Source organism: Pan troglodytes, chromosome 11 (genome assembly GCF_028858775.2).
Source record: "Pan troglodytes isolate AG18354 chromosome 11, NHGRI_mPanTro3-v2.0_pri, whole genome shotgun sequence".
Lineage (NCBI taxonomy): Eukaryota > Metazoa > Chordata > Mammalia > Primates > Hominidae > Pan > Pan troglodytes.
Genome location: NC_072409.2, coordinates 20,365,863 through 20,381,804, shown reverse-complemented (window position 1 = coordinate 20,381,804; position 15,942 = coordinate 20,365,863). Strand labels below are relative to the sequence as shown.

At 32.6% G+C, this 15,942-nt stretch overlaps 1 long non-coding RNA gene across 1 annotated transcript in view; it reads left to right on the top strand.

The window, feature by feature from the left end:
* The window catches only part of LOC104007997 (uncharacterized), a 159,805-nt gene extending 146,006 nt beyond the window's left edge, over window positions 1-13,799 (top strand). The window contains exons 7-9 of the long non-coding RNA XR_008537172.1: window positions 502-560; window positions 7,094-7,135; window positions 8,392-13,799. This is a non-coding gene — a long non-coding RNA (uncharacterized LOC104007997). The remainder of the gene's footprint in view (window positions 1-501; window positions 561-7,093; window positions 7,136-8,391) is intronic.
* Window positions 13,800-15,942: the final 2,143 nt, after the last annotated feature.

Here is a 15,942-nt window from a genome sequence, read left to right as displayed (position 1 = left end):
TTAAATCAAAAGAGAAGTTGCAATATAGTTATTTATTTTTCTTACCTTTTTCCCAGGCTAGGAGCTCTAGTACAAAATTGAATTGAAGAAATAATAATGGAAAACTTTGCATTATTCTAGTTTTAGGGAAAAAGTAATTTTTTCTCACTAATTTTTTTAGTCTCAGGATTTTTGTAAATATTCTTTATTAATTTAAAATAATTTTTGTCTATGTTTAATTTGCTCAGAGTTTTTCTCCCGAATGAACATTGATTTTTATCAAACCATCTTCTGCATCTTTTGGGAAAATTATGTGATTTTCTATGTTCTATTAATATGGTAAATTATAGTAATCAATTTCCAAATATTAATCCAAACCTTGAGTTTCTAGGTAAACCATATTTTGTCATGCTGTAACATTGCTTTTATATATTGCTAAGTTTGGTTTGCTGGTATTTTGTTGAGTATTTTTGCATCTTTGCTTTGGGTGACATTGACTTATAGTTCTGTTTTTGTTTTTAGAATGTCCTGTGTGCTTTTGGTATCATCATTATGCTGGACTCACATGAGAGATGGAAAAGGTAATTTCTTCCTTCATTTGCTCAAAGAATGTATGTAAGAATAATATTTTTTCCTTAAATATTTGAGAGAATTTACCCACAAAGTCATGAGGGTCATGTAATTTTCTAAGATAATTTTAAATTATGAAATTAAAATTTTCATTTTTGTGTGTGTGTCAACTTTGGTAACTTAGATACCCTAACTTAGGGTATCTCCCCTAAGTAGTGTGTCTATTTCAGGTAAGTTGCCAGATTTTTTGGCATAACGTTATTCATAGTATTTCCTTATTTTACTTTTAAAATGTGTGGGAACTATTCTGATTTCTGTTGAATATTTGAAAATGTGTGTGTTTTCTGTTTTGTTCTTGATCAGTGTAATTAGCCTTTTTTTCTTGTTTTACCGAACTATTCGAAAAGCAATTTACATTTTATTCATTTTTTTCATTTTTTATATCTCTGTGCTTAATTAATATTCACTTTTGTGTCTTTTAATTTCTTGTATTCTATTTACTTTTGTATAAATTTGCTGGGTTTTTTTCTCTAGTTTCTTATATTGGATGCTTAGATAATTTGAAATATTTCTTCTTTTCTATGACTAGAATTTAAAGCTACAACTTTTATTCTAAGCTCTGCACTATCTGCACCTCAAAATTTTGTATGTTGTCTTTTTATTCCCATTCAGTTTAAAATATTTTTCAAATTCCTATGTGCTTTCTTTTTTGACCAAGGGTTATCTATAACTGTGTGTTTGATTGCCATCTCTGTAGGATTCTCTAGGTATATTTTTGTTATTGATTTCTCATTAATTCCATTGTTATCACCGAGCATGCTTTGAACAATTTCAGCCATTTAAAATATATTGAGATGTTTAAAGAGTCAGCAAATGGTTTCTTTACTTAAGAGTTTCACATGGATATAAAGACGTAACTGTTTAACTAAGCCTTATCTGTTTAACTTTGTTTTTGTGGCATTTGCTTTTGGGTTCTTGGTCATGAAGTCTTTGCCTAAGCCAATATCTAAAAGAGTTTTTCCGATGTTATCTTCTAGAAATTTTATGGCTTCAGGTCTTAGATTTAAGTCTTTCATTCATCTTGAGTTGATTTCGGAATAAGGTGAGAGATGAAGATCCAGTTTCATTCTTCTACATGTGGCTTGCCAATTATCCCAGCACTATTCGTTGAATAGGGTGTCCTTTCCCCCCTTCGTGTTTTTGTTTGCTTTGCCAAAGATCAGTTGGCTGTACATATTTGGCTTTGTTTCTGGGTTCTCTATTCTGTTCCATTGATCTATATGCCTATTTTTATATCAGCACCATGCTGTTTCGGTGATGATGGCCTTTTAGGATAGTTTGAAATTGGGTAATATGATGTCTCCAGATTTGTTCTTTTTTACTTAGTCTTTCTTTGGCTATGCAGGCTGTTTTTTGGTTCCATATGAATTTTAGGATTGTATTTTCTAGTTCTGTGGAGAATGATTGTGGTATTTTGATGCGAATTGCATTGAATTTGTAGATTGCCTTTGGCAATATAGTCATTTTCACAATACTGATTCTACCCATCCATGAGTATGGGATGTTTCCATTTGTTTGTGTTGTCTATGATTTCTTTTAGTAGTGTTTTGCAGCTTTCCTTGTAGAGGTCACCTCTTTGGTTAGGTATATTTATAAGTATTTTTTTGGTAGCTACTGTAAAAGGGGTTGAGTTCTTGATTTGATTCTCAGCTTGGTCACTGTTGGTGTACAGTAGAGTCACTGATTTATGTACATTAATTTTGTATCCTGAAAGTTTGCTGAATTCATTTACCAGTTTTAGGAGCTTTTTAGGTGGGTCTTTAGGGTTTTCTAGGTATACAATCATATCACCAGCAAACAGTGAAAATTTGACTTCCTCTCTAGTGATTTGGATGCCCTTTATTTCTTTCTCTTGTCTGGTTGCTCTGGCTAGGACTTCCAGTGCTATGTTGAATAGAAATGGTGAATATATGGGACTTAATTAAACAAAAAAATTTCTGCACAGCAAAAGAAATAATCAGCAGAGTTAACAGACAACCCGCAGAGTGGGAGAAAATCTTCAAAACCTATACAGCTGACCAAGGACTAATATTCAGAATCTACAAAGAACTCAAACAAATCAACAAGAAAAAAAAATCCCTTGAAAAAGTAGGCTAAGGACATGAATAGACGATTCTCAAGAACAGACATAGAAATGACCAACAAACATATGAACAAATGCTCAGTATCACTAATGATCAGGGAAATGCAAATGGAAAGCACAGGGTGATACCATCTTACTTTTAAAGGAATGGCCATAATAAAAAAAAAATAATAAAAAGACGTCGGTGTGGATGCGGTGAAAAGAGAACACTTTTACACTGCTGATGGGAATGTAAATTAGTACTATGGAAAACAGTGTGGAGATTCCTTAAGAACTAAAATAGAAAACGATCCAGCAATTCCACTACTGGGTATCTACCCAGAGGAAAATAAGTCATTATACAAGAACGATACTTGCACAGGCATGCTTACAGCAGCACAATTTGCAATTGCAAAAATATGAAACCAGCCCAAATGCCCATCAATCAACAATTGAATAAAGAAATTGTGATATCTCTATCTATCTATCTATCTATACACACACACACACACACACACACACACACACACCATGGAAAACTACTCAGCCATAAAAAGGAACAAAATAATGACCTTCGCAGCAACCTGGATGAAATTGCAGACTATTATTTTGAGTTAAGTAACTCAGGAATGGAAAATCAAGCGTTATATGTTCTCACTCATAAGTGAGCGGTAAGCTATGAGGATGCAAAGGCATAAGAACGCTGTTGTAAACTTTGAGGACTCGGGGGAAAGCGTGAGAGGGAGGTGAGAGATAAAAGACTACACATTGGGTACAGTGTACACTGCTTGGGTGACTGGTGCACCAAAAGCTTAGAAATCACCGCTAAAGAACTTATTCATGTAACTGAACACCACCTGCTCCCTAAAAACCTATTGAAATAAATAATATATTAAAACATGTGTATTCTGTAATTATTAGGTAACATTCATTATCAAGTAGATAAACATGTTTTTTGGTATTATTTAAATATTCTTTATTGTATATATCTTTATGTATATATATATATATTTTTTTTTTTTGAGACAGAGTCTCACTCTGTTGCGAGGCTGGAGTGCAGTGGTGCAATCTTGGCTCACTGCAACCTCTACCTCCCAGGTTCAAGCCATTCTCCTGCCTCAGCCTCCGGAGCAGCTGGGACTGCAGGTGTGCACCACCATGTCCGGCTAATTTCTGTATTTTTAGTAGACACGGGTTTTCATCATGTATTTTTAGTAGACACGGGTTTTCATCATGTTTCATCATCACGGGTTTGCCAGGATGGTTTCGATCTCTTGACCTCGTGATCTGCCCGCCTTGGCTTCCCAAAGTGCTGGGATTATAGGCATGAGCCACCGTGTCCGGCCTATGTTTAATGATTTTTAAACCTACTATTCAATCAATTACTAAAGTTGTCTTAAAATCTGAGAATACAATTGTGCAATTGTTTATTTCTCCCTTTAGTTTTATCCATTGTTGTTTGATGTTTATAGAAGATCCTTTGTTTGAGGTGTTCTTATATCATCTTTATAAATTGGCCTTTATAAGGTTATAAGACACCCTTCTTTATCTATGATAATATTCCTTGATCTGCAATCCCTTTTGTCTGATATTAGTATATCCATCCCAGATTTTTTACAGTTAATGTTTGCATGATACATGTTTTATATCATTTTACTTTTAAATTACCTGTGAATTTATAGTTTGTGTCTTCTTGTAGAACGCATGTAGTTGAATATTTATCATCATGTCTGATATTGTCTGCCTTTTAATTTGTGTTTTAATTCATTAACTTTTAATGTAATTATTGATATTATTGGGTTTAAGTTTACCATCTTGCCATTTTTCTCATTTTTCTATTTGTTCTTTCTTTCCTTCATTTTCTTACCTTCTATTACATTGTTTTCTTTAATTTTAACTTACTTTATTAGTTTATTTAATATAAATAAATATGTAACTTGACATAAACTCTTTGTTTAATTATTTTCACTGGTTGCTGTAGGGTTTATAATAGTGTGTATTTACGTTATCACAATCTACTTTAAAAAATTTATACCAATTAATATATTAGAATCTTAAATTAGTATACTTCCATTTCTCCCTTTGTGTCCTTTGTGCTATTATCTTTATACATGAACTTGTGATGAATCCCACAATACCTTATTATTAGTCTATGCTTTATGCAACTAATTATCTGTTTAAAGATGTCAAAAAGTAAAAAAGAAAATCATTTTATATTGAATAAGATATACATTATTTTGATGCCCTTCTGATGTTAAAAGATTTTCCCATCTTGCCTCCTTGCTACTTACCTGGAGAAGAATATTCTTTTACTTTATTTTATATTGCAGTTCTATTGAGGGGAAAAAAGAACTCTCAGCTTTTGTTTATCTGCAAACATCTCCATTTAACCTTCAGTTTTGGAAAGTGATATTTTGAGCAATCTTCTTAAAGGCAATATTTGTAAGGTATATTTTAAAAGGTATTCTTTTTTCTTCAACATTTAAAAAATATTGGTTCATTACCTATGCCCTTGCATTGTCTCTAATTATACTTCTATTGTTACTTTTGCATTTTCCTCTTTATATAATATGTTCTTATTCTCTGTGATAGTTTAAGATTTTCTTTTTATTATTAATTTAGAAAATTGATTATTATATGTCTTTCTAGTTTCTGTGTGTGTGTGTGTGTGTGTGTGTGTGTGTTTCTTGCTCGTGGCATATTATGCCTCTTTGTTCTAGATATTATTTTTTAATCAAAGATGCACTATTTAATGTTTTGCTTTTTCAAATATTTTATGAAAACATCCTCTTTCTAGGATTTAAGTATAAAACTGCTTGAACTACACAAATATCTACCTCATAATAATGATAAAGTAGTAAACAATAATATTTATGATATAGATATAAATATTGGCCTCTTATGTCTTATTTTCTTATTTTCAAACTTTTTTTTTCTCTGAGCTTGTGTTTGGATTGACATATAGTCAATTTCATTGACCTTTTCTTCTTTGAGCTGAAATATTCCATTAAACCTATCCTTTTACATTTTCATTTCAGATCTTATATTTTTCCATTCTAGTATTCCCATCTAGTTTTTTTGAAAGTTTTAATTTTTTCAGCAATATTCCTCATCTCTTTGCTCATTAAATGCATTTTTCCTTCAAATCCTTAAGCATCTCTGTATTGGCTGTATAATAGCTATGTCCAAGTTCTTGACTCTAATTTCAACATCTCTAACATCTCGTGTTTTGTTCTTACTGAGTGTATTTTTCCTCATTTCGCCATTGTTTTCTACTTCTTCACATATCTACTTATTTTTTGACAAGAAGAACATAAAAATCCATCATCTTTGAGATTCTGGATTTTGTGGTTTTCGTTTAGAGAGTGCAAAATTTTCTTCTGGCAGGCAATTTATTTCCTCATGTCCGAGCTTTAACCTCTGAAGATAGATTATAGTCATTTTTTTAGGTGGGTCTAGAGAAGTTCTTATTCCAGGGTTAAATTATTCTCCTTCCTCAGTTGTGGCCCTTTTGGTGTATTACTTAAAAACCTAAAATATTAGGTGAGATTCATCCACTCCGGTTGATCAGAATGCCTGTTTTCTAACATTGTGTGACCTCTGAACCTCTGGTCATCTCAAAGCTTCCTGGTACTTGTTCTCTGATAGGTCTTGTAGAGTCTGACCCTCTGCATTCATGGTTTCGAATTTATGGTGCCCACTACACATTCTGGGACTTCTTCTCTATGCAGCTTCCTTTTTGGTGCTATCCCTTCCTACAAATTCCATCTACCTCAGCAGTCTTATACCCTGTTCATTCCATGTCACATCATTAGGTCTGTAACAATCTGCTTGTGCTTTACCTGTTGTACTACAATCTAGAAATTTCCTTCCATACCAAAGCTGGGGCTATCATGAGGACCATTTTCTCATAAATCATAAGCTTGTCCATCATATTAAGCAACATACGAAAACTCTCATTGCATTTATTTTCTTTAGCTTTGTAGTTGTTTTGGGCAAGAGGACTAGTTTAGTATCATTTACTCCATCAAGACCTAAAGCAGCCACATGAGTTTTGAAATGTGCCAGAATACTTCCCAATTGGAACCTTATACTTCCAAAATATAATGTCCTCCCTTCTCCCATGTTCATTGTTTTAAGATGTACTCTTTTGATTATGACAATGATTACAAATTAGCTTAAATCTCTTATAGCAATCATTAATTTCATGTAAATTAAAGTGCACAGAAAGATGATTTAACCTGTGAGATGCAATGCTGAAGACAGACAATGAGGAAGAATAACAGAGTATTTTTTTTGCTCTTAAATATCACATAAATAAACTTCAATTAGATGTAAATAGCTCTAGACTTGTTGCTTTGTAGAAAATTAAATTTAGAAAGTAATTTAAGTACAACTGAGGCCACTTATTTTATCTTATAGATGGGGAAACTGAGTGCTAGAAATCCAAGGTTCATAAAGTTGGTAAGCAATAGATTTTGGTCTTTTAAAATTTCTTATGCTTTCTACTTCAATAGTCTTTCTATTATTATTTGGTTCAACAAGACGCATCAACTTATATAAAGTTGCAACTCCCTTTTTTGTTTTCTGTAAACAGGCTACAGCAATTTAAAATCATGAGATTTAAGATTATTGTTTTTCTTTAAACTAAGTGACAAGTAAGTGATTGATGAAACACATATTTAACTGATTTGAGCATGCATGTTTCTAAGAAAACCAGAAGCTTGCACAAACCTTATCCTGATCTTTCAGTGTGTGAACCTTGACATTCAGTCTTATTGGAACAAATTGTCTCTTGAGCATTCTACTTAATTCAATTTCCATCTGTTTTAAAAATATAATAACATTTCTTGAGATAATTCAGTTATTATTCTATCAGAAGTGTAGAAATAACAGCCAGACTTAGGATGAAAAATAAAATCATATGAAATTCAATGACCTAATTGACAACTGTTCTCTCTCTCAAACACACACACACAAACATACACACACACACACACACACACACACACACACCACATGCACCATGAGCTTTTTCTTTATTTCCTTATAAAAGCAATGGAGATTTTTTCTTTTTTAAAAAAATCTAATCTAGTTTGCATTAGGATTGCTAGACTCAATATTATATAAATGAATGCAAGAGGAAAATGATAACATTGTTTCCAATTTTTAGTTCTAGTACTGCCAATATGAGACCCACTGCCCAGATGGAAGTACTTTGTTGTATACAAATACTATATTACATTCTTACTATGCACATTAGATTATAGAGAAACTTCTTTGTTACTTCATTTCACTCTCCCAAAAATCCTATTAGCAATTGTATCTATCTACATCTTACAGCCCCGTTATATTAAGAAAACTGGCCAAAGTTATATCACTAGAGAATGGTTGAAACTAAGTATTTAGATATCAATGCTATTAACTTTTAAAATATATCATAATTTGCTCTTTCAGTTTAAAAAACACAGTGAAACTACATCAGAATTAACAAATGGAGTATTTTATGGGTAATTCAATTATGTCCTGATCTTGATAAGTTTTGCAACCTCCAAGGGGCTGGCAAAAATTCAGAGTATAATTAGCTCGGATTTGAGTAAATCATTCTAACTTCACTAATAATACTTAGGGTAGGCTTGTGTTGCTAATGAATGATATTATGGTTATAGGACAAAGAAATAGTTGCATCCTAATTTTATTTATTCTCTGTTTGTTTAAAGGATTCCCCAAATGATAAACACATAAGAGACCCTAAAAGCGTGTTGACTGTTCTACCATGTGAGGACATGGCAAGAAGGCACTAGAAAGTGGACCCTCACCAGACACTGAATCTGCCGAAAACTTGATCATGGACTTTGCAGCCCCCGGAACTGTGGGCAATATATTTCCATTGTTTATAAGTCACCCAGTTTATGGTATTTTGTTATAGCAGCCTGAATAGACTAAGACAGTACATGAATGCGTACCAACCAGCTTAAGAAAAATAATATAGGACTTTTACGGGAGACCTTGTGGCATTTTACATATCTTGATGGACACATGAGGGAAGAAAGACTAGCCTCTTGTAAATGACATTTAAATAATCAGTGACCCTTCTCTTTATTAAATATGGCTGAATCCCTTTCTTAGAATATGACACATCATATCAACAATACTTGATAAACTAGAGACTTAATGAATAATTGAAAAACAAATATATTTTCCTTTCTATAGGCTTTCAAGGTTGGATATGAAAAAGAAAAATTAATGAAAATAATGACATTCCCAAATAGAATTTACAGAATTCACAAACTATCAATAACCTTTATTAAATAATCAAATACAAACCTTAGTTATTTCATTTTGGATATGGTAGAACAGTCAATCCAAATGTGATCAGCTCATCATATATCAAATATATGTTACATGAAATGTAATCAAGAACTCTGAAATTTTACTTAATTCTATTTCTAGAAATATCTAATTAATTAATGTTTTAGAGACACCGTCTCACTCTCTCACCCAGGCTGGAGTGCCATGGTGCCAACGTAGCTCACTGCAGCCTTGAACTCCTGGGCTCAAGCAAAACTCCCACCTCAGACCCCTCAGTATCTGGGATTACAGGTGTCTTAATTGTCAACATGATAGTATTAAGCAGTGGGGCCACTGGAGGGTGATTAAGTTATGAGAGCACAGCCTTCATGATTGGGATTAGTCAACTTATAAAAGAGATGCAAGAGAGCTGTTTACCCCTTCTCCCGCGTGAGAACACAGTAAGAGTCACCATCTATGAAGCATAGTGTGAGCCTTCACCAGACAGCTAATCTACTCATAATTTGACAGTGAACTTCCCAGACTCCAAAACTGTGAGAAATAAATTTCTATAATTTATAAATTACCCAGTCTAAAGTATTTTGTTATATCAGCCTGGATGGACTAAGATTATATTTATATGTATATACAGTGTATACATGTGTATATATAAACATATGTACATACAATGCATACATGTATATATATAAATGCTCATGCACATATATATGGAAATAATATTCTTTATATATGTCTAGGAAAATCTCTTGGAGAACTGAAAAATAAGCACACATACACATACACACCATGCTTATGGACAGTAGAATGTTTTAAGAAAGAGCTATGATGTCTAGTTTGAAAGCAAATGAGAAGATCCTATTCTTATTTAGGAGATATAAAAATAACTAAATAGATAAAAATGACTGAATTAGGAAAAAGACTGAATGCCATGGGCTGATTGTTAAGAGACATGCTTGAATGTTTGGAATCTCCACAAACTTATGTTTATTTAATGTAAGCAGTTAGCCTTCTGATTCTCATATTCCACATATCCACAAATAAGACTCAAAACTTTATTCTGTATTTTCAAAACACAAAACAAATGTAAATGGAATTTAAAAGCCAAAGATGCTACAAAGATTTTGACTACATGATGACATCAAAAAGACAATGAAGTTGATGTTGAATAAGACAAAGGACAAAATGTGATGTAACAGATATCATCAATACTCTACCAAGCTCTCCTTGGATCCTTCATGCAGGCCCTGCGTGCTCTGCTCTGTCTTCTGTGTGATTCGTTTCTAACAGTGAGCACCTGTGACTAACTTTGAGGATGACTGTTGCATTATCACAGCACTTGCTTGGAAGGTGCAGTTACTCAAAAGTATTAGACAGTCTTTATCTGCCTGTGATTGTTCTTAGCCAATGACTCTCTATTATAGGAGTTTCAATGCCTAGCTCCTTGGCCACAAGTACACAAATTCCGATAATAAGCTACACAAGAGCTTTCCCCAGGGGCTTCCCTCAAGCATTCTTCCTTGAAATCGCTCAATTGCTTTGCATCCTCTTCTGCTCTGTCCTAATCTCCTATTACCTTACTAGATTGTTCTGGAAAGTCATGCGGACATAGTTATCTCAGGGTCTTCTTTTGGGAAACTCAAAATAAGACAGATGATGAGTCCTCCTATTATATATCACTTTACGGTTTTCTTTATTATATTACTTTATCTTCAATTCATCTTGTGAGGTGTTTATTTCAAAAATGGAAAAGGTGACCCTCTAAAGATTAAGTAATTAACCTGATATCATACAATAATTCAAGTGCAAAGTCAAAACTTAAACTTGAACCTTTCTCAGAATGTTAGAATATATATATATTTTCAGTGACATCTATCCAAGTGTATATTATTACAGAACACTTTAGTTTGCAAGATAGTTCCCCTTGTTTGATTGGAAAATCTGGGCTTAATATCAAATACCATGGAGATATAAGAAAAAAACAACAATTTTAGGGAAAGATAAGTTTATTTTACTTGCCTATAATATCTGAAGATGTAAGATCTTATGAAATAAAATTTTTAACAAATTGTCTTATTTGTTACTAATAGTAAGTGTCAAGTTGAATGACCCTTAAATAAAAGAAAAACATGGATAAATTACATTTCTCCAAGAGACAATAAAAACATCCTTTTTAAGTATCTATCACTCTATCCAATCTAATGGACACTTAAAATATCACCGCTAGTGATTGCATTTGAAAGAAAATTGCTTGAACATTTTAATCTTTTATAAGTTTGTAAGTAATAAACTGAAAATCTAAAGACATTGGTTAAATAAATGGACTACTTGGTTACAAAAACAAACGTTAACATTGACTTTTTTTCTTAATTTCTGAATATTGATGTAAACTGACTGCCTACCATTAAAAAAACTAACCATTTGTGCTTACCTAGCTGTTTTCTGGAAGTATAAGTGAGAGGCAGAGGATCTTAGTTTTTGATCATTTTCTGTTTTGCTAAGAACTCTTGAATTCTACAGAATATCTAGAGTAAAAGGAATATGGTCCCTGTGCCAATTGTTTAAACTCTGCAGTAATCAGGAATACACAACCTTTTAAAAAAATGTGCCGGCTGCGGTGGCTCATGCCTGTAATCCTAGCACTTTAGGAGGCGGAGGCAGGAGGATAACCTGAGGTCAGGAGTTCGAGACCAGTTTGGCCAACACGGTGAAACCCTGTCTTTACTAAAAATACAAAAAAATTAGCTGTGCGTGGTGGCAGGTGCCTGTAATCCCAGTACTTGGGAGGCTGAGGCAGGAAAATCACTTGAACTCGGGATGCAGAGGTTTCAGCGAGCCAAGATCACACCATTGCAATCCAGCCTGGGCAACAAAAGGAAAACTCTGTCTAAAAAAAAAAAAAATGCGTTGATGATTCTACCTTTAGTCAAGATAGAGTAACTGCTACTGGACTGAGTCTGAGTCTCTTAAAGCAAAAATAGAGAACTGGACAAAATGTATGAAATAAGTGTCTTCAGACATTGAACAGAATTCTGATCTCTGAGAAAAAGAGAAGCTCAAGTGAGTTAAATGATTGCTCCAGTTTTCTACCAAAAGTCATTTCCCCAGCTGTAGCATAAAAGAGGCACAGTTTAGTAGTCTTATTGAGATGACACAAAGGAATGAATTTGGAGAGGCTAAAGTGGTTGACATACGTAGGGCAAATTATCAAAGTGAAGAGTACTCAAGAACTTACATAGAGTCTCCCTCAGTCTATTATTGCTAAATATCAGTCTCTAAATGTGCAGGATTAGAATGTAGGAGACTAGGCAAGGAACAATCATTGGTGATAGAACAACTACTTATGCGTCGAACAACTCCCAGAGTTCACAAACATTTCGGAAGCACCCAAGTTCTGATTACACAAAAAGGAAGAACCATTGTGAATACCTGGAGCATTCTTTAAAGAACCCAGAAAGCCCAAAACCTTAGAGTAGAAATAAACTACCCTGAAGTAAAGTTGTTTGGTGGGAAAATATTGGCTTAATATCAAACACCATAGATATATAAGATGAAAACAATTTTAGAGAAATATAAGTTTATTTTACTTGTCTATGATATTTGGAGACATAAGACCCCGTGAAACACGTAGACATGCTAGCAAAACTTAAAACCAGTAAATTACCTGCTTTCTTAAAAAATCCACATTGGTTAAAGAAATACAACAATATCCAGCACGAATCGGTCAGTAGCAACAAAGCAAGAAATATTAGAGATGATAAGATTAGTAGATGAGGCCTTAAAGCACACATTATAAATATGTGCAAGGACTTAAAGGAAACATAAATACAATGAAAAGTAAAAACAAAAAAATTTAAAGACCAAGGGGGAAATATCTAAAGTTGATAAATATATGTAAAATGAAAAAATCACAAGGTAAGCTTAAAAAAATTGGATATTATAGGAAAAAATTAAAGATATTTCAGTTGAAACCAAATAAAATGCAAAGAGAAAAATGACTGAAATAAATTAACAGACCCTCAGTAAACTCTGGGGCAACATCGAGAATTGTAACAAAAGTGTAATTGGAGTACCAGAAGGAAATGGAAGAAAATGGAAAAGAAGCATTCAAAATGGCTTAAAATTTCTAAAAATATATGAAGCCATGTATCCATGTAGACCAACAGATCTGAAGGAGAAGAAACACAAATAAAATCATAACAATGGATAAAATGATTAAGTTGCTGAGTGCTAATTATATATATATATATAAAACTTAAATAGTCAAGATAGAAAGCTGAAGCTTTATGGGCTTAAAGTATCAGAGGACACAGTTTGAGATAACCTGGATTCTCTAGAAGCATGGGAACCACAGAGAGGGGGAGCAACTCTGAATAGGTATTTTAAAAATCAAATTCTTGGCCAATCGTCAAATAATTCAGGTCCACGTGAGGATCTTAGAGATCTGCAGGAAAATAAGGAGGAGTTGGAAGCTACATGAACAGAACAGAGACATCATCAAGTGCAATAATGGGGGAGACAAAATTTGCAGTTTAAGTTTTGTAACATTATCTCTATTAAAACAAAAGCAACCAGAATCTTCAGAAGAAGCTAACAGAATTCAGAGGCACTATGATTTATTTTATATAATGTCCAGTTTAATTTTCAACCCAAAGTATTAGACACAAAAAGCTTCTGAACAGTGTGACACATTTCCAGGAAAAAAAAGAATTCAGTCAATAAAAAAAAATGAGTGTCATTGAGATCAGAGATCAGATTGAAGCAACAAATAACTACAAAAATTACTAAAAATATGTGAAGAAAAATACGGTTTTGTATCAGTGTGTAAACATATAAGTATTCTAACAATTAAAGCTAACTTAATAAACATTTTACAGCCAAAAACTAAGTAGCCAAAATTAATTATTTACTGAATGCGTTTGTTAACACATTGTGTCTATCAGAAGAAAAGGACTAGTGAACTTGAATAAAAACTAGTAACATTTTCATTATTGGAATAATAGGGAAAATATATATATATTTTCAAACTTTATTTTAAGTTCAAGAGTACAAGTGCAGGTTTGTTACATAGGGAAACTTGTGTCATGGGGGTTTGTTGTACAGATTATTTCATCACTCAAGTATTAAGCCTAGTACCCATTAGTTATTTTTCCTGATCCTCTCCCTGCACTCACCCTTCAGCCTCCGAAAGGCCCCAGTGTCTGTTGTTCCCCTCGATATATCCATATGTTCTCATCATTTAGCTCCCACTTAGGAGTGAGAACATGTGTGTATTTAGTGTTCTGTTTCTGTGTTAGTTTGCTAAGGATAATGGCCTCCAGCTCCATCTATAGCCCTGTAAAGGACATGATCTCATTTTTTATTAGGGCTGCATAGTATTCCATGGTGTCTATATATTACATTTTCTTTATCCAGTCTATCGCTGATGGCCATTGATAGATGGCCAGTCTATCACTGATGGCCAAAGATTTAATTTTTTGTGAATTAAATCTTTGCTATTGTGAATAGTGCTGCACTAAACATACGTTTGCATGTGTCTTTATAATAGAGAGATGTATATTCCTTTGGGCATATGCCCAGTAATAGGATTGTGGGGTCAAATGGAGAAAATATTAAAGAAGAATCTTAGCAGAAATAATAGATAAATATATTCCAATTGTGTTTGAAAAACATTAACATGCAAGTTAAAGAAGCTCAACAAACATCAAGTAGGATAAACTCTAAGAAAATCCTTTTGCATCAAGTCAAAACCAAAACACTAAAGTCTGAAGATAAAGAGAAAACCTGGAATACTCTGAAAAAAATATATATTGCTTTAAGGAACAACACTATGATTAATAGCCAATATTAATAATTATGAAGATCAGAGAACATTGGAATAACACATTTAAAGCCATGAAATAAACAGTCAAAAATTTTACATACATAAAAACTATCATTTAAAAAGCAAGGTAAAATATTTTCAAATAAACAAAACTGACATGACCAGCTGTCAGCAGATATTCCCTACCTTAAATTAAAGAAAAATCTTATGTCTGAAGGGAAATGTTAACAGATAGCAACTCAGATGTACAGGAGGAAATGAAAAGCACTAGAAACAGTAAATATGTGAATAAATATAAACACATACAAATATACATATACATAGAGTTATTTTATAAATTTATGGAAGAAAAATGCCTATTTAAAGCAAAATATAACTTTTTTGTTTCTATGAAGTTTTAAAATTTAATATATGATAATAGTTATAAGCATTGGGGTTAGGCATGGAGCATATTGTTTACAGTCCTCTATTTTATCTGAAATAATTCATTATTAACTCTAAATATATTGGGATAACTTAAAGATGCATATCAACTCTCTTAGAACAACAACTCAAACATTATACAATGAGATGCAGCTCAATGAACAACTGGAAAATATTAAAAATACCATTTACAATAGCATTAAAAACCATAAAAATTGAAATAAATGTAATTAAAAATGCTTTACACTAAAATTTTAAAAATAATGATGACAGAAATCAAGTAAGAACACATAAATGAAGAGATTTACTGTGTGTACTACTGGAAGACCCAATATTTTAAATGTAGGAGTTCACTTGCAATTATCTATAGATTTAGGACAACTTTAATAAAAATACCAATATATGTTTTTGTCGACATTAATAGCTTAATTTAAAAATATCTGGAAATTCAAATCACCTAGGCTATCCAAGACAATTTTGAAAAAGAGCTATTTTGGGAGACTCAAACTGTTTTTGTGTCTTACTATAAAACTCCATTAATCAATGCAGCTTGATATTGGAAAGCAATATATTCCAGAAATATATCTACATTTATATTTGTAGACCAAGAACTTTGACTAAGTTACCAAACAATTCAATGGGAAAAATATTTTTAACAATATTTTAAACAAATTTTAACAAGTGTACCGCACGAGAGTAACTGTACATGCATATG